General features: G+C 36.6%; 1 pseudogene; it reads left to right on the top strand.

The window, feature by feature from the left end:
• Positions 1 to 5,939: 5,939 nt before the first annotated feature.
• On the top strand, positions 5,940 to 6,952 carry LOC101617441 (annotated as a pseudogene).
• The last annotated feature ends 12,249 nt before the right edge of the window (positions 6,953 to 19,201 follow it).

The raw sequence follows: 19,201 nt of genomic DNA on the forward strand, positions 1-19,201 counted from the left end.
CATTATGATCCCTTGGGCCTTGTACCATTCCCTGCTGACTTAAATTCTCTACCTTCAAACAAGTACACAAGTATAGACATGTAGTGTTTGAATATACCTGAACAAATTCACATCCCAAAGCTATTTACAGAAGACAAGTTTTTCTATCAACTTCAAAACAAAATGCACAAAGTTTGTCAGTTTTGCCAACTACTTTTCTTACACTGGTATTGCAGTCAGGTTTGCATTGCTGGCAGAAATCACCTGAGCAAGAGCAGATTGTGGGGGAAAAAAAGGTTTATTTTGGCTTACAGACTTGAGGGGAAGTTACATAATGGCAGGGGAAAATGATGACATTAGCAGAGGGTGGACATCATCCCCTGGCCTAAAGAAGGTGGAAAATAGGAACAGGAGAGGGTGCCAAACACTGGCAAGGGGAAATTGGATATAAAATCTATAAGCTCACCACCCAAAATACACTGCCTCCAGGTGGTGTTAATTCCCAAATCTCCATCATCTGGGAGCCCAGCATTCAGAACACTTAAGTCTATGGGGGACACCTGAATCAAACTACAACAAGGGGTATTCTCTTTAAGATCTAGAGACTACAAGTTGAAGTATGGAATTTATTTGTTCATTGAATATCCTATGTATACAGAGAAACAAAATGCACAGAACATTCATAAAACTAGCATATGCAAAGATTCCCATGTGGATAGTATGAATTGGGGCTAAGGCAGTCATAGGTTACAGGTAGTTTTTCACAGATAGTAAGATAGTGACCCAAGTCCAAAAGATCACAGATGCTACCCTGTTCTTGCAAGATAGAAATCCAGTCTGATTCAGGGTGGTGATAAAGAACAACTTCTTGTTTCATCCTGAAAAACCCTTCATGAACATTTTTTCAGCTTGGTACCTGTGGAAAGGCATTTTCTGAGTCTTAGCTCACTAATCAATCAAGGTCCTTCATATACATTCGAACATGGCAATGAGGCTCATCCTAATTTTATTTATACAATTTACAAAAGGATCTGTTTCAAGCCTCCACAGGAGATTTTCCTGGTTTCCTCTCCCACATATCAGTAGAGAGAACTTCTCTTGGCTTGGGAGCTTTGGGAATTACACCTCTTACTACAACTATCCCTTAATAAAGCTTTCATAATTTACCCATATTCATTGATATGTTTTTAATTCTTTGCTAAACATGGCCAAGAACTTGAAAGCCACTGGGGCAGTGGTTTGGATGGTTCTTTGAGAGCCATTGGTTTGGAAAGTTCTAGAACAACCTACAGCTCTCTCCCAAAACATGAACACACTTGCTCATTTTTTTTTTTTTTAAGAATCATTTCTTTCCTCTTTCTCCAACCTGCTGAACATGTGAAGATGGTGCTATCATGCTAACAGAAGTAGCTCTATGGTCTCACTATCAAAATACAGGACGTCACATGACTTCCATCAAAAAGATATGTACAAGATGACATTTTACTACCTGCACAGGTACCATATGTTTGGGAACCTATAAACAAATAGTCAGAATCATTTCCAATGAGTACTCAATCTATCAATATGTATAAAGCAGTCCTCAATTAACTGCACACATGGAGCATCAGAGTTTTAAAATGTCTTTGAAATATGAGGACACAATTTGCAGAGAAACACTTTCCTCTTCACCCATGTATAAAATTTTCCGAAATTTGTAGTATTTGCCTTGCAAAAGCTATAAAGAAAGTATTCATTTCCTAATTGTTTTGTCAGACACTGGCAATCCCTTCAGCATCTAGAAAGAGTACCTTATATATGCTATGTACACAGCAGAGTCACATGGGACAATAGCTAAGTCATGATCATTGTGTACACATTGATTCAGACCTAGGCATTTTATTCTTCTGGGAATAAAGGCAAAACACAACATGTACAATTCAATTCAATACAATACAATTCATGTACAATTCATTAGGGTTTTGGTTATTCCCACAGAAATAAAATTCCATATGAGTCTTAAGAAAAAGTATTTACAGAATGTGTTGTTACTTTGCTACATCCATTCATAAAATATAAGAGCGCTTCAGAACATCTGAGAACTACATATTGGGAAAAAAGGACCTGGCAAATTCAACTATAAATATAGTAATGATGAATAAAATGAAACCTAATACATAGTTACAATACAAAGTGAATCTTGTCCACATGAGCCATTTGGCATGGTATCTATTTCTCTTCCCTCCTTTTTCAGATCTTCTAACAGGCTAAAGGAACAGGGGTGATTGTCCCTCCTGGGGTGACTGATACAGGTTTGCTAACAACTCCATTCCAAAAAGTTATATCTGGAGGACATTTCCATGATTCTTTTAGAAAAATAGAAATTCAAAATATGTGATGTCCCTACCCCTAATTTATCCTATCTCAGCAATCTAGAATGTTCAGAAGTAGCAGAAGTTTTCACTTTAATCACTTGCAGAAGGTTGAAAGCAGCAAGAGTGAACTGGCTCTGAACAGAGTAGAGCTACAATCAAACCCCCCTCCCCCCACCCTCGCCCATTGGCATACCTCCTTCAGCAGTGTTCCACCAACTGGGACCTAAGTGAGTGAGAAGCTTAAACACAAACACTTGAGACTATGGGGCCATTCACATTCAAATAACCACAGCAAGCTAATAGACTGAAACTTTCTTTTTTCTATACTTCAGTAAGCAAGTGCCTTTCATTGCTGAGCCATCTCCACAGCCCCCTGTCCCCTGTAATACCCTTGTCTAGTTCTTGTATTCAGATAGCTTGGGCTTCATAGAATGAGGAAGTATTCTCTGTTCTTATGTGTTCTAAAAGATACCCTAGAGCTTTGTTTTTGTCCTGAAATATTTGAAAAAACTTGTGTTTATCACATTAAGACCTTCTTCATTTTTGAGAGTTTATCAACTACCGACTTAATCACTTTAGTAGTCCTGAATCTAATCAGATTATATGTTCCTTCTTGTACATTTTTTTTATTTTTAATTTTTTATTGACAACTTCTATACTTACAGAGAATAAACCATGATATTTCCCTCCCCCATTTTCCCCTTTACAACTCCACTCTCCATCATATCCCCTCCCTCTCTCCATTAGTCTCTCTTTTATTTTGATGTCATAGTCCTTTTCTCCTATTATGAGTGTCTTGTGAAGATATTTCTAGGCACTATGAGGTCATGGATATCGAGGCTCATTTCTGTCTGGACAGTTGCATTGTAGGGAGTGACACCCTTCCTTTCCCTCTTACATTCTTTCTGCCACCTCTTCTATAAAGGATCCCGAGCCTTGGAGAGTGTGATAGAGATGTTTCAATGCTGGAAACTACTTTGTCTCTTCTTCTCAGCACTATGCTGAATTTTGGGTCATCCTAGTGGTCACTGCCATCCAAAAAGAGAAGCTTCTCTAACTGAAAGTGAAAGTAGCATTAATATAAAATATTAACATTAAGTGTAGTGCTTACAGGGCAGTTTGGTAAGAATAATATATGCATTTAGCAAGACAAGAGCAGGCTTTATACCCCTAATGCACATGACCTCACCTGCCATACTATTTTCTTAGGTTTTCAGTACCAGGTATGTGTTCCATACCATATAGTGGGCCTCCAGTCCAATTAGAGAGTAGTTGGTTTCCCCCAGAGAAGGCATCCCACTATTGCACCCATTAGGTCATTTGGCCTGTCTGGCCGAACTTGAGGCTTCCAGTGTCCACTGTTTTCACCACTGATGACTTCTCCCATAGGGCTACATGTAGTTCAGCTTTTTCCAGCTTTCAGTTGGCTGATCTACAGGGAGAAGGTTTTCAGCTCAACACCAGCTTGATTTTCAGTTATCTTGCTGCCCACACATGTGAAGTCTTCAGGAATAGGTTCTTATCATCTGTTATTCATGGGAAACCAAGGGCCCTGTAATGTTTTGGAGGCAACAGGGATCTCTCTGTCCAACAACTCACTGGAAGTTATCCCATCCCAGGCACTGAAAATTTTCTAGTAGCAAGCTATGGCTTCTGGATGTGCAACTATCCAAAGAAGTAGGCTTTCATATGTCTTATTCAGAATACCTTGAATTTTGATTGACCCTTCCCCATGCTTCTCTTACTCAATCTCTTCCCCTGGTCTTACATAAGCCATTCCACTCCCTATAATATGTTCTTCTACTTCCATATACAAAATACCATCCTCTAAAGTCCTCCTTGCTCCTCCCTCCTTTATAGTTTTCTTTCTTTTTTTTTTTTTTTTCCCTAGCTTACTTGCCTCTGCTAGGGATTTTTTGGTTCCAGCTCATACACAAGTCTAAACAATTGTAGCTAATATCCACATATAAGAGAGAACATTAGACATTTGGCTTTCTGGGCCTGGGTTACCTCATGTAATATAATCCTTTACAGATCCATCCATTTCCTTGCAAATATCATAATTTCATTTTTCATTATCACTGAATAGAACTCCATTGTGTAAGTGTACCAAATCTTTATTATCCATTCATCTGTTGAGGGACATCTTGGCTGGTTGCATTTTTAGCTATTGTGAATAGAGCAGCAATAAACATGGTTGTGCAAGTATCTCTAAGATAGTGAGAAAAGTCATTAGGATATATTCCTAGGAGTGCTATAGCTGGATCACATGGAAAATCTATTTTTAGCTGTCTCAAGGTCCTCCACACTGATTTCCACAATGGCTGTACCAGATTTCATTCCCACAAACAGTGTAGAAGTGTTCCCTTTTACCGCATCCTCACCAACATTTATTGTCATCTGTTTTCTTTTTTTTTTAATTTTTTTTTTCTTTTTATTTATTTATTTGAAAGCAATAGACAGAGAGAAAGAGGCAGAGAGAGAGAATGGGCGAGCCAAGGCTTCCAGCCACTGCCAACGAACTCCAGACGCATGTGCCCCCTTGTGCATCTGGCTAACGTGGGTCCTGGGGAATCAAGCCTTGAACTGGGGTCCTTAGGCTTCATAGGCAAGCGCTTAACCGCTAAGCCATTTCTCCAGCCCAAAATCATAGATTTTTTTTTTTTTTTTCGAGGTAGGGTCTCACTCTAGCCCAAGTTGACCTGAAATTCACTATGGAGTCTCAGGGTAGCCTCGAACTCATGGCGATACTCCTACCTCTGCCTCCTGAGTGCTGGGATTAAAGGCGTGCGCCACCACACCCAGCTGTCATTTGTTTTCTTGATGGTAGCCATTCTGACAGTAGTGAGATAAAATCTCAAAGCAGTTTTAATTTGCATTTCCCTGATGGCTAATGATGTAGAACACTTTAGAGGTTTATATGCCATCTGTATTTCTTCCATTGAAAACTCTCTATTTAGTTCCATAGCCCATTTTTTGGTTTGGTTGTTTGAATTATTATTATTCTGTTTTTTGAGTTCTTTGTTTGTTCTGGATATTAATCTTCTGTCAGACATATAGATGGCAAAGATTTTATCCCATTCTGTAGGTTGTATCTTTGCTTTATTCACAGTGTTCTTTGATGTACAAAAGCTTTGTAATTTCATGAGATCACAATGGTTTATAAGTGGTTTTACTTCCTGAGCAATTGGGGCTATATTCAGAAAGTCATTGCATATGCCAGTATGTTGAAGGGTTTCCCATAACTATTACTGTAGCCATTTCAGAGTTTCAGGTCTGATATTAAGGTCCTGATCTATTTGGACTTGATTTTTGTGCATAGAGAAAGACAAGGTTCTATTTTCATCCTTCCACATACAAAATACAGTTTTTCTCTCAGGCTGGTCTCTCTGGCGGGATGGCGGCACCCCTGGACCTGGGCCTCAAACCTGCTGCCAGAGGAGTCAGATGCTGCAGAAGTTGAGGAGTGCCATGCTCATCCATTACCCTTAGCTGTGCAGCAGAGACATGGCATCCAGAGTCCAGCATCTAGCCTGGGAGGAGTGGGAACTGAGTCCACCAAAGAGCAGATGATATAATACATGTTCAATCTTCATTCATGAAACCATGCAACTGATTAATAATGTTATGGAATTCATTCTACTTGCATTGACAAAGGATCCATTTAGGAAGAAAACAGTATTTCTTATGTTTTTACTGTTTTATATGGGGATGTTAATGGGTAACTTGCTGATTATTGTTATGATCAAGACCAGATCAAATCTTGGGAATCTGATGTACTTTTTTTCTTTTCTATTTATCCTTGTCAGATACCTGTTTCTCTACTACTATTGCCCTGAGAATGATTGTAGATACCCTTTTGAAGAAAGCCACTATTTCTTTCAATGAGTACATTGTTCAAGTCTTTTGATTTCATTTCTTTGGCTGCTTGGAAATCTTCATTCTCATCCTCATGGCCATTGACTGCTATGTGGCCATCTGCAAGCCCCTGCACTACATGACCATCGTGAGCCACAGGGTCTGTAGTGTGCTGGTGGCCATGGCCTGGGTGGAATCCTGTGTGCATCCTTTGGCTCAGATATTTCTGGCCTTGAGTTTGCCTCTCTGTGGTCCCAAAGTGATAGTTCACTATTTCTGTGACTTGCAGCCCTTGTTGAAACTTGCCTGTACAGACACCTATGTGATCAACATGCTCCTGGTGTCCAACAGTGGATCTCTTTGCACTGTGAGTTTTTTCATACTAATGATCTCCGATGTCCTCATCCTGTGTTCACTGAGAAACCACAGTGCTGAAGGGAGGAGAAAAGCCCTCTCCACCTGTGCCTCCCACCTCATTGTGTTAATCTTGTTTTTTTGGACCTTGCATATTTATATACACACACCCTGCAACAACCTTGTCCATAGATAAGATGGTATCAATTCTTTATTCAATTGGCACACCTTTTCTCAACCCTCTGATTTACATACTGAGGAATGCACAAGTGAAAAATGTCATGGGGAGGCTGTGGAGGAAGAAGGTAATCTCAGATGATAAAAGATTAATAGATGTTTCAAATCTTTTTTTTTTTTCCCAACTTGATTTACCCTTGATAAATACAATGAATAATACTTACTATTAGTGTCATTATTAATACTCACTATTAGTCTTTTAGTGTTAGTTTATTGTGTTACTATCTTAGGAATGAGATTATTAGTTTCTTTAGCAAAAGAGACAATGTGAGCAAATATACTCATTATTATTGAGTCACTTTATGCAGAGGAAGAGATATCATGAGATAGAGAGAGACATCAAAGTCTTTGCTATTGTTTATTCAGTCTCTGCTTCTCTAGCCTAACTAGTTTTTCTGGTGATTTTTCCCTGATTTTTATCCCTTTCTTCAAGTTTATTGCTGGATTCTATGCTAATAATTACTGATCCATATGACCACTACTTATATTCAAAGCCTAGCAACCTTTCCTTCTTCAAAATAGTTTCTTTTAAGGTATGATGGGGTGGCTCTCTCCTTAGGATCTACATCTATCTGAAAAAGAGAAGCAGATTCTCCAATGGAGAGTAAGTTAGCACCAGGACAAATGAGATAACACTTATTTTTTATAGAGAGTTTAATAGGTGTAGGCCCTCTTGTAGCTCATGATTGATGGTTGCTTGATATTGGAGAGTGGGCTTATGTTTGGATATGGTTCTGACTTGTTTCCCAGCTCCAGCTATGGGTCTGGCTGAAGCTAAGGAAAATTGGCGAAACAAGCAAGGGTGCTATTTTCCTGATGAACTGGATACCAGCACAAGGGGGAAGGAGACCAACACAGAGAAAAATCAACTTTCTACCAAATCAGAGAGCCACAACCTCAGAGGCCCCAACACCTCATCACTGAAGCAGACCAAAAATGAACCCAACATGACTCAGGGAAATTTTGCGGAAGAGGGGGCAGAAAGAATGTCAGAGCCACATGTTGGGTAATGATATGCAGAGACATTTATCGTACCAATAACTGTGGGCTAACCCCACAATGCATGACCCATATACCTCAACAAGGAGGGGCCAATGGGGATGGGGTAGGTCACAGATGAGCCTAACAATGGTACCAAACTGCCTGTATTAGCTGAATACAAAACTAATAAAATAAAAAAAAAATAATAAAAAATAAAAAAAAGGCAGAAACCATATGAAAAGCCAAATAAAGAATCACTTATTTGAAAAAAAAAAAAGAAAAAGAAAAAGAAAAGAAACACAAAATACAGTTTTCCCAGCACCACTTGTTAAAAAGGTTGTCTTTTCTCCAATGAATATTTTGGCATTTTTGTCAAAAATCAGGTGGTTGTAGCTGCCTGAATTAACATCTGGGTCCTCTATTCTGTTCCATTGTTTTATGTTTCTATCTTTGTGCCAGTACCATGCTGTTTTTGTTAATCTAGCTTTTTAATATAGCTTAAAATCAGGTATGGTGATATCACCAACTATATTTTTGTTGCTCAGAATTGTTTTGACTATTCAAGATATTTTGTGCTTCCAAATGAATTTTAGGATTTTTTTCTGTTTCTGTGAAGAATGCCATTGGAATTTTAATGGGTGTTTGCCGGGGTCCAGCCCTGGCTTGAAGGAGGGTCCTCAAAGAGAGATGTGAAAGGGAAAGGCGAAATAATGACTCGAAGTCAAGTTCTGGTGCAAGCTGACAGGCTAATGCTGAAGGGAGCTGAGTTTTTCTATCTTTTTCTCTCTGCCTCCTTCTCTGTTTCTATATATATTTTTTTATTTTTCTCTTTCTATTTTTCTATTTTTTTCTTTTTCTATTTTTTGTCTTTTTTTCTGTTTTCTGTTTTTCCCTGTTTCTATGCTTCCATGCTTCTATATTTATCTGCTTCTCTGCTGCCACAGCTCTTAGCCTCAGTCTTTTATTTTCTGATTATGTCATGCAAGAACAAACTTCAAGAAAGGTAAAATTTCACAGAATTCATATAAACATTTTGTTATTCCTTTTTATTAAACAATCCCATAATTATTCACCTCAAGTAAAGTCGTCAGGCCCCTATAATAATTAACTGTTTTTACATTTTCCCCATGTATGTGCGGTCAAGCACTTGTGATTTCCTGAACTTCTACTTTCAATTGCTATATTAAAGGTGAAATGCAAAACAACCACAAATGGGGCTTCCCATCATTAATCACTGATCCAGTAGATCCATGTATCCTTTAATTATTTATTTTGAATTTTCCTTTTCACGTCCCTCCAATACTTAGACTTTGGTCCCCCGATTGAACTCTTTCTGACTTCGGTTGTTTTTCTGTAAGGATTCCTGGTAAAGAGTTAATTGCAATTGCCACCATTTAGAAAAATTAGTCAAATAACAATTTTTACATTGTTCCAGGAGGTTCATTGTTTCCAACTAAGTGTACTGTACTCCATGCCTGACTTTCTTTAAGGCCTTTAAGGAAAGAAATTATCTCTGACCCATTTTCTTGTTTTTTCCAATTCTATGCCAGAGCCTCTTTCAGATGCATTGACCAACACTTCACCAACCCCAATTTTTACTGGAAAAGTAAACTTATAAATTGGGACACCAAGTGAAAGACAGAAAAAGACAAACACTATACAGAAAACCACATATTTCTGTAACGTAGAGAGCCAAAGATTTTTCTATAGAGGGGCCACATTGGACTTTAAGGAAGAGACAGTTGGGCTGGAACTATGTCAAGCAGCTCTTCAGCGCTTGATTTCTCATGATCCTGAAATGGCATGCTTGCCTTCTCCGGCAGGTGTTTTAGTCACGTTTGCATTTCTGGCAGAAATTACCCAACCAAGAGCAGCTTTTGGGAAGAAAGTGCTAGCTTTGGCTTACAGGCTCAAGGGGAAGCTCTATGATGGCAGGGGAAGACCATGGCATGAGCATAGGGTAGACATCACCTTCTTGCCAACATCAGGTGGACAATAGCAACAGGAGAGTGTGCCAGACAATAGCATGGAAACACTGGCTATAATATCCATAAGTCCATCCCATAAATACACTGTTTCCAGGAGGCATTAATTTCCAAATGTCCATCAGCTGGAAACCTAGCATTCAGTCACCTAAGTTTATAGAGGACAGCTGAATCAAATCACCACATTCTGTCACAGTCCCCATAAACTGTTAACCATCCATGATGCAAAGTATAGTTATAGTTCATTCAGTCCAACTTTCAAAGTCCCCACATTTTTTAATCAATCCTAATTATGTTCAAACATCCACATAGTCCCAGGTCTTTTAACTGAACCATAATACCAAAAATAAAATAAAATAAAATAAAATAAAATCCCCCACAAAACCATAATAGCACAGAATAAGCACTTATACTGCAAAAGATAACACTGGGCATAGCAAAGAAATATTGAACCAATGTAAGAATTTAATAGGGGAAACACCAAACTCTATAGTTTTAAGACAATAACTCCAGCCAGTGGAAATTCTCCAATTCTGTTAAACCTAACCAGCAGCAAGTCCCTGCAGTTCCAATTCTGCCCTGCCAGTTAAGCTACTCACAGTTCTGGAAAACTTTATCTCGGCTGGAGGCCTTCATTAGCAGCCATCTTGTGGTTCTGGCATCTCCACTGGGTCTCCACTGCACTCCACGTTTTATCCTCACAGCTCCATTGGGTCTCCATGCAGGCATCCAGCAAACCTTCTTCACACTGCCCATTGCTGTTTCCAAAACATAAGACCTCATTGCAAACTCAATAACCCTCTCTTTCCTGCATTTTTTATATATACTCCACAATACCAAGTAGGGTGCCAAGTTGTTTATCCAGATGGGAATAAAGCAGATTTTGAAGAACAGAACACTCCTTGAGCAGTCAGGCCCCTTGCAGAGTCAACATTCTTCCTTTTGCCCCAGTGCAGGTCAACTGGCCTAATCTCAAAGGTTGTAAACTCTCAAACAATTTGTAGGTGAATGGGCATTAGTTTAGGCTCAAAGATTTCCATTTTTCCTGTGACATATCCCTCTGTTCACATCATTTCATTTCTACACAAAGAAACACTGCACAACTTTTCAGGTCATGGGCATAGCAGTAATCTTCTCACACAAACTGCTAGCCCAGCCCAAGCAAAGCTCTTCCTTACCCTCATAAACTACACCTCACAGTCCATAGTTCTTACTGTATTCAGGTCTTTCAACTCTGACTAGAATAGTCCACCAAGCTATACTTACAGCACTGTAAGACATCTCTTACGCCAAGGTTCCAAATCCTTCCACATTCCTCTTGAAAATCAGCTCCAAAAGGCCAAAACCTCTCAGTGAGGTGACTAGCACAAATCCCACTCTTTGGTACCACCTCACTGTTTTAGTCAGGCTCCCATTGCTGGTAGATATCACTCTACCAAGAGAAGATTTTGTGGGGGGAAAGCCATTTATTTTGGTTTACAGGCTTGAAGGGAAGCTCCACGATGGCAGGGGAAAATAATGCCATGAGCAGAAGGTGGACATCACCCCCTGGCTAACAATAGCAACAAGATAGTGTGACAAACACTGGCAAGGGGACACTGGGTATAATAACCCTAAGCCCACCCCCCAATAATACAGTGCCTCCAGGACGTGTTAATTTCCAAATCTCCATCATCTGTGAACCTAATATTCAGAACAAATAAGATTATGGTGGACACCTGAATCAAGCCACCAGAACAGGTATTAAATTAAATGTGTAGATTGCCTTTGACAATAATAGCACTTTCACAATATTGATTCGTCTAATCCAAGAACATGAGATATATTTCTATTTACTAGTATCTTCTGCAATTTCTCCCTTGAATATTTTAAAGTTCTCATTGCAGTGATTCTTCACTTCCTTGGTTAAGTTTATTTTAAGGTACTGTATTTTATTTGAGGCAATTGTGAATGGGAGAGATTCCCTTATTTCATCCTCTGCATGTTTGTTGTTAGTATATAAGGAAGCTACTAATTTCTGTGTGTTTATTTTATACATACTGCATTGCTCAAATCATTTCTCAGCTCTATCAGTTTTCTGGTAGAATCTTTAAGGTCTCTTATGTATAGAATCATATCATCTGCAAGTAATGATAATTTTATGTCATCCCTTCAATCTGTATCCTTTTGATGAGTGTCTCTTGCCTTATTGCTATAGCTAAGACTTCCAGTACTTTATTAAATGGAAGTGGGGACAGTGCACACCTTTGTCTTGTTCCTGAACTTAGTGCAAAAGCTTGAAATTTTGCCCCACTTAATATTGTTAGCTGTAGTTTTGTCACAAACAGCTTTTATTATGTTGAGATATGTTCCTTCTATTCCCATTTTCTGTAATACTTTTACCATGAAGCGATGTTGGATTTTGTCAAATGCGTTTTCTGTATCTATTGAGATGAGCATATTCTTTTTTTGTCCTTCACTACATTTATATAATGTATTACATTTATTAGTTTGTGTATGTTGAACCATCCCTGCATCTCTGGGATGAATCCTACTTGGCTAGGGTGAATAATATTTCTGATATATTCTTGTATTCTGTTTGCCAATATTTTGTTCATAAGTTTTGCAACTATATTCATGAAGTAGAATGGTCTTTAATTTTCTGTTTTTTTTTTTTTTTTTTTCTATTCTGTCTTTGTGTGGTTTTGGTATTAGGGTGATGCTATTCATAGAATGAGTTCAGTTGAATTCCTTTCTTTTCAATTCTATGGAAAAATTTGAGAAGCACTAGTGTTAGTTCTTCCATGAACATCTGGTAAAAGTCACTAGTGAATTAATCTGGGCATGGACCTTTTTAGTTGGGAGATTTTATAACTGCTTTTATCTCCATACTTGAAATAGATCTATTTAATTGGTTTATCTTATCTTGATTTCATTTTAGTAGGTTATGTGACTCAAGAAAGTCATCCATTTCTTTCAGATTTTCAAACTTAGTGGCATATATATTCTTAAAGTATGTCCTTATAATTTTCTGAATTTCTGTGCATCTGTTAAAATGGTGATGTTTATATCTCTAATTTTATTAATTTTTGTCTCTTCTCTCTTCGGGTCAGATTTGCTAAGGGTTTACAGTATTTTTTATTCTTGAACCAACTCTTTGTTTCATTGATTCTTTGGATTTTTTTTTGTTTGTTTCTATTTCATTAATTTCTTCCCTAATCTTTACTATTTCTTCCTGCCTGCTGATTTATGGTTTACCTTGTTTTATTTATTTTTTTTTCCAAAGCCTTAAGGTGAAGCATTTAATTGTTTATTTGTGAACTCTCTAATTTTTTTTTAAATATAGATACTTAGAACTATAAATTTCCCTCTTAGAACTGCCTTCATTGTGTCCCAAAGGTATTGGTATGTTGTATTATCATCATCATTTGATTGTATTAATTTACTGATCTCCTTTTTGATTTCTTCAATGACTCATTCATTATTCAACATTGTACTGCTTAGTCTCCAGGAATTTCCATATGCTCTGTAGTTTTTTTTGTTGCTGATTTGTATTTTAATCCCACTGTGGTCAGATAGAGTACAAAGGATTATTTCAATTTTCCTGATCTTTTTAAGATTTGCCTTATGTCCTAACATATGGTCTATTTTAGATAATGATCCATGTGCTACTGAGAAAAATGTATAATCTGCATATTTAGATGGAATGATATATTGATACCTGTTAAGTCCATTTGTTCTATGACATTATTTAATCTAGATGTCTCTCTATTTTTTGCAAGGATGACCTATCAATTGATAAGAGTGGGATATTGATGTCTGGTGTTATCTATTATACCTTAAGTATAATAGTGTTTGTTTGGTGAAACTGGAAACCCCCATGTTAGGTGCATATATGTTTAGGATTTTAGTGTCCTCCTGCTGGAGTATTCATTTAATCAATATAAAATGGCCTTCTTTATCGTTCCTCACTAATGCTGGTTTGAAGTCTATCCTGCCAGATATTAGGAAAACAATCCCTGCTTCTTTTCTGGGCCCATTTGCTTGAAATCCCAGTTTTCATCCTTTTACCCTAAGACAATGCCTATCTTTTATTGAGAAATGAGTTTCCTGAAGGCAACAAATGACAGGATCCTGACATTTAATCCAGTCTGCAAGACTGTGCCTTTTAGTTGAGGAATTGAGGCCATTGATATTAAGAGTTATTATTGAAAAATATATATTTATTCTTTCCATTCTTCTTGGTTTGTAGTACTTCCTGTTTTCCTTTTACTGGCTTGTTCTGTTACTTAAGTATGGTTTATTTTTTCTGATTTCCTCATGTGTGTGTTTTGCTTTCTCTTCAGCATGAAGGATTATTTCAAGTATTTTATGTAGAGCTGGTTTAGTTGTCATAAATCCCTTTAGCTCGTTTTTGTTGTGGAATGTCCTTATTTCTCCATCAATTTGGATAGATAGCTTTGTAGGATAAACTAATCTTGGTTGACAGTTGTTATCTTTCAGAACTTGGAATACATTATTCCAAGCCCTTCTGCACTTTAAAGTTTGTGTTGAGTAATCAGATGTTATTCTGATGGGCTTGCCTTTGTAGGTGACTTGCTTTTCTCTCTCTAACTGCCTTTTATATACTTTCTTTTGAGTACATGTTTAGTAGTTTAATTATAACATGATGAGAAGAGGTTCTTTCCAGATTTTGTCTGTTTGGTGTTCTAAAAGTTTTCTGTATCTACATTGGCATTTATTTACCTATTTGGGGAAGGTTTTCTTCTGTAATATGGTTTAAAATGCCTGTTATACATTTAGAGTAAATTTCTTCTTCTATTACACTCTGAATTCTTATGTTTGATCTTTGCATAGTGTCTGGAATATCTTGAAATTCCCATTCATACATTCCTATTAGTTTGTCTTTCTCTTTGTTGGACTATATTAGATCTTCTACCTGGTCTTCTAGTTTAGATAGTCTTTTCTCTCCTTCATACATTCTACTGGTGAGACTTTCCACAGAGTTTTTTATTTGACTGACTGTGTTTTTCAGTGCTTGAATTTCTGTCTGATTTTTCTTCAGAATTTCTATTTCCTTACTCATATCTTGTAATGACCTCCTTATTTCATTAAGCTGGTTTCCTATATCCTCCTTCAGGAGTTTGTCTTCTTTAATTCCTTTGCTTTCTTCTTTGATTATTTTGATTTCTTCTCTGATTTCTTTGAGTGCAGAATTTTTGTTTCTTTTTTGAAATATTTGTCAGGCATTTCATCTAAAACAGTCTCACTGGGGGTCATTTCTGATGGATTTATAAATTTTGGTGGGATTTTTTTCTTGATTTTTCATGTTTCTTGTATTATAATATCACAACTTTTGCATCTTGAGTTGAATTCATGCTTGTGTTTTCTGCTTTCTGCAGTGTTCTTAGATGCGGAGATCCAACTTTATATACATTCAGGATATGTATTTAAGGTGCCAAATGTAGCTCTTGTACTACAATCTAATGCCATAAGTAGTCCTAGGTGTTGAGTTTTCCTGCTATTAAAGTATTCTAGAGGGCTGGGTGGAACAATTTATTACCAAATTCTAAACTTCAACTGTGAAATATACACATCCAATAAAAACCAGCACAGAGTATGCAAGTGTGGGGATTAAAACAAACAGATAGCCTTATAAATCCAAAATCCCTAAAGGTATGTGTTACTCTACACCTTTAATCCTGATAGCTTGGAGGTTAAGATTTCTGTTCTGAATTGGGTTCTAGATCAGCCTAGATCTGAATCAGACCATGCCCCAACAATGACAGAAGCACAAGACAAAGGCCCTATAAATCTGAAAGCATCAAAGTCAACAATAGTCAACCCCCAAACACAGCTTAATTGAGAATGGTAAAGCCAACCAAGAATATGTAACCCATAACCTGCCCTGACATGAAAAGAGAGATTAGCACTTCCAGTACAGGCCTATGTAACTGCTTTTTTTGTTAGTCAGCCTTGTTACCTTTGTGCTAGCTTTAAATCTCACCAATGCTGAGAGACCACCTTGATCCCTCTGTGTTGTTCTGTGAATCTGGTGTTCTGATAAGCTGTACTGAATGCCCTGCTGCCTGGAGCTGAATGCATTCTCCAGAGGTTTATAATTCTGATGGTTGTGGGATAGGAGAGTTCAGGAAGCCTGTAGTTGTACCAGAACTCCTCAACTTCTCCCATCTATATATCTTTCAGCAGTTCCTTAGCTGATCTTCACTGTCTCCCCTTAATGTATCTTGACTTTGCAAGGAGGCTCATGAGGTTGGAAAATCCCCATTGTTTGGTCTCTACTACTGCAGCTTGGTGCCAGACAGTACAGACAAGCAAATCATGAGGATCAGGGCCACAAGTGCCTTAGCCAGGTTCTGGCTGTTTTCTTCCTTTCTGGCGGATCTTGGTCTCTCCTGCTTTTCTGCTGTGGCTAATAAAAACCTATACACCTTCACTTTTCATAAGAAGAGTGTATTTTGATGTGGTTTTGCTTAAATCCCTCTCTAGGCTGGTTTGGTGTGGCTCCTATGCTGCCATCTTACCTGGAAGGCTCTTGTACAAATTTTAATGAATTCCTTCTTCCTCAGCATCTATGCATTTCACCTACATTACCAAATCTGTGAGAAATAGTTGTTGTTGGGCTCTTTATTTATTTATTTTGACTATCCATATGATCTGTGGTTATTCCCTCTTTTCATTTCTGCTATTGGCAAGTGGTGTTCTTTCTTTTACTTTCTTAGTTATCTAGGCAAGAGGCTGAGTACATTGATATTTTCAAGGAGCTATATTTTCATTCACAGAATATCTTTATTGTTAAAATGAGTTTATTTTAAAAAGTATATACGGAGGCTTTTAGTAATGTCTATGCCATTGGTATTTAAAGTAGTTATTGAAATATATTAATACAAAATTTGTTATTATTTTCTGTTTGCTGTATTTATTTTTATACATATTTTGTACCACTTATGGTTTTAATGAGAATTTATTTTTTTAAGTTTTTATTTATTTATGAGAGAGAGATATATATAGAGAGAGATTGAGAGAAAGTGACAAAGATATAGGGAGGGAGAGGATGGCCATTCCAGGGCCTCTAGCTGCTGCAAATTAACTCCAGATGTATGCACCACTATGTACATCTGGCTTTTGTAGGTATTGGGAAACTGAACCTGGGTACTTAGGCTCCAGAGGCAATTGTGTTAACTGCTAAGCCATCTCTCCAGCTCAAGAATTTACTATAAGTACATTTTCTCTATTCTTAGCATAGAAATTATATTCCCCCCTTTTACTTTATTCATGTGAAACTCCAGTGTTTGAAATACCCATTTGTCACTAATCCTTGTCTGATTTTAAACAGCACTGAATCATTTTGAGTACTGAAAATACTTTATTACCAGATGCTCCTAGCTGCTCTTTAATATCCCTTTTTATAGTACTATTAATTTCCATTTAATATGTCTACATCTTAGTGAAACATAGTGTTAGGGATTCAGGAAAGTCCTGGGCTAGAAATGACACCAAGTTTTTGGAGCTAAACATAACCAAGCACAATTTCAGGATTAAGAAAGGGGACCTCCCTCCCAGAAGGGGCTTAGGCTGTTTGTGGAAAAACAGATGTCATTGAGGCAAGAGATAGATCAGACAATCCTTACATCTCTAACAAGTACAGATTGCTGATGGCAGATATTTCTGGCTTTTCAGAGGGCCAATCTAAGAAAGCTACTAGAGTCCCTCTCATTAGTAAGTATATATAAGGAAATGTATGGTTGCTACTATTATCTATTATTCTAAACTTATATCAATCATTCCCTATTTCATTGCCTCAATATAAGTAATTATATTTGTTCTCTTACTTTAGTGATCTTGTCATTGCTTTTTTATCTTATTATGTGATTTCATACTCTCAAGACTAGTTCTATGTTAAGTAAACATTAACATTTTTAATATAATGAATATGAGATCTAAACAAAGCAGACTTTTTGAAAAGTTCTTAAATAGATAAGAATAGTATTAGTAAATTGAATTTTTTCTTAATGATGACAGTGACAGAAAAAAAAAACAACACAGAATTTAACAGAACATACATTCTTCTGTCTTGGAAGACTAACCCAGTCATTTGAAGTAGGCAGTTGAATTTCTTTTTGTACCAGAAAGATCTAAGTTATAGCTTGCATCAATTCTTTAACGATTTTAGGAAGCAAGCCTCAACTGAGACTGAAAAATCTATAGAAGATGGCTCACCTTGTGTTTCACTGTATAATTACAGCTCAATTTGTTGTTGATTTAATGATGTTAGTAGACTGTGAACTCTAACTTTGAATAAGACAAAGACTTGGAATGAATTCTTCCTTACCATGACTTCTAATATAACTTGAGCCAGAAATGCAAAATTAACAGTCTGAAATAAAATGGAAGTAGCAAAACAGGTTAACATGCACAAGTATATTTCAGAGAATGTGATAGTGCCCATTTAGTATTTTTTTTTTAAATTTCCAACATTGTTTCTCACCACATGAAATTTAACAGAACTTTCAAACTGAGGAAAACATAATCATCATATTTACAGCTCCTTACATTAAATCTTAATCTACATTTTCTAGTCCCTTCTTCATGACTTAATGTGTGATTTTTCTTAAGAGACTTAATATATCATTTTACATGTTCTATTCAATAGTAGTTTATATTACATATACTGATTCTGCAAATATGTATTCACTTGGGTCAATTTTTCTAAATTTTTATTGAAAGCTTTGAGATATAAATAAAATATTAAATTAAAAACAGAATAAATGAATTCATTGTTTGGTAGGAACATAGAAATTTGTGAATATATAATCAACAATAAAAAAGAAAACTGGCATAATAAGATCAGAAAGAAAGAAGAGCAGAATAAATTCACATAGGAATTGTGGGATGCATGTTCATCTTGTTCTTATAAGCTCTCTTTCTATGTTCTCTAATGCAATCTGCCTATCCTATAACAATACTATTTCTGGCTATTTTTTGTCTCTTACAGACTACACAAAAATATTTTTTCAGTGTCACAATATTATGAATCACCAGTATTTTGTAAGCTGTCTTATGGGTACAGAGGAGATACAATGTAAGGTAGATAATAAATGAGTATTTTCATGACCTTTTGCAAAATCTAAATTAATTGATTTGCTTGTTACTGAAAATGAAGTATATATGACTGTTCAGGTTTAAAAATTGTGCTTTGTAAAGTAGCTTTTCAGATTTCAATTGTCTTGTTTCTACAGAGAGGATGTTGATATTTGTTATACCAGAATGTGTTACACATATTTATGTACACTTTTAAAAATGAATAGTTTCAACTTTTGTTCAATAGGTCATCATAAAACAGCATGAATTCTGATTATTTTCTTTCCAATGTAACAATAATAAACAAATTAAGCCCTTAATTGTTTATTCTTTATTAAAGAATCTTTCTAAGGTGGTCTATAGGCTAAAAAT

The sequence above is a fragment of the Jaculus jaculus genome, chromosome X (assembly GCF_020740685.1).
Source record: "Jaculus jaculus isolate mJacJac1 chromosome X, mJacJac1.mat.Y.cur, whole genome shotgun sequence".
Taxonomy (NCBI): domain Eukaryota; kingdom Metazoa; phylum Chordata; class Mammalia; order Rodentia; family Dipodidae; genus Jaculus; species Jaculus jaculus.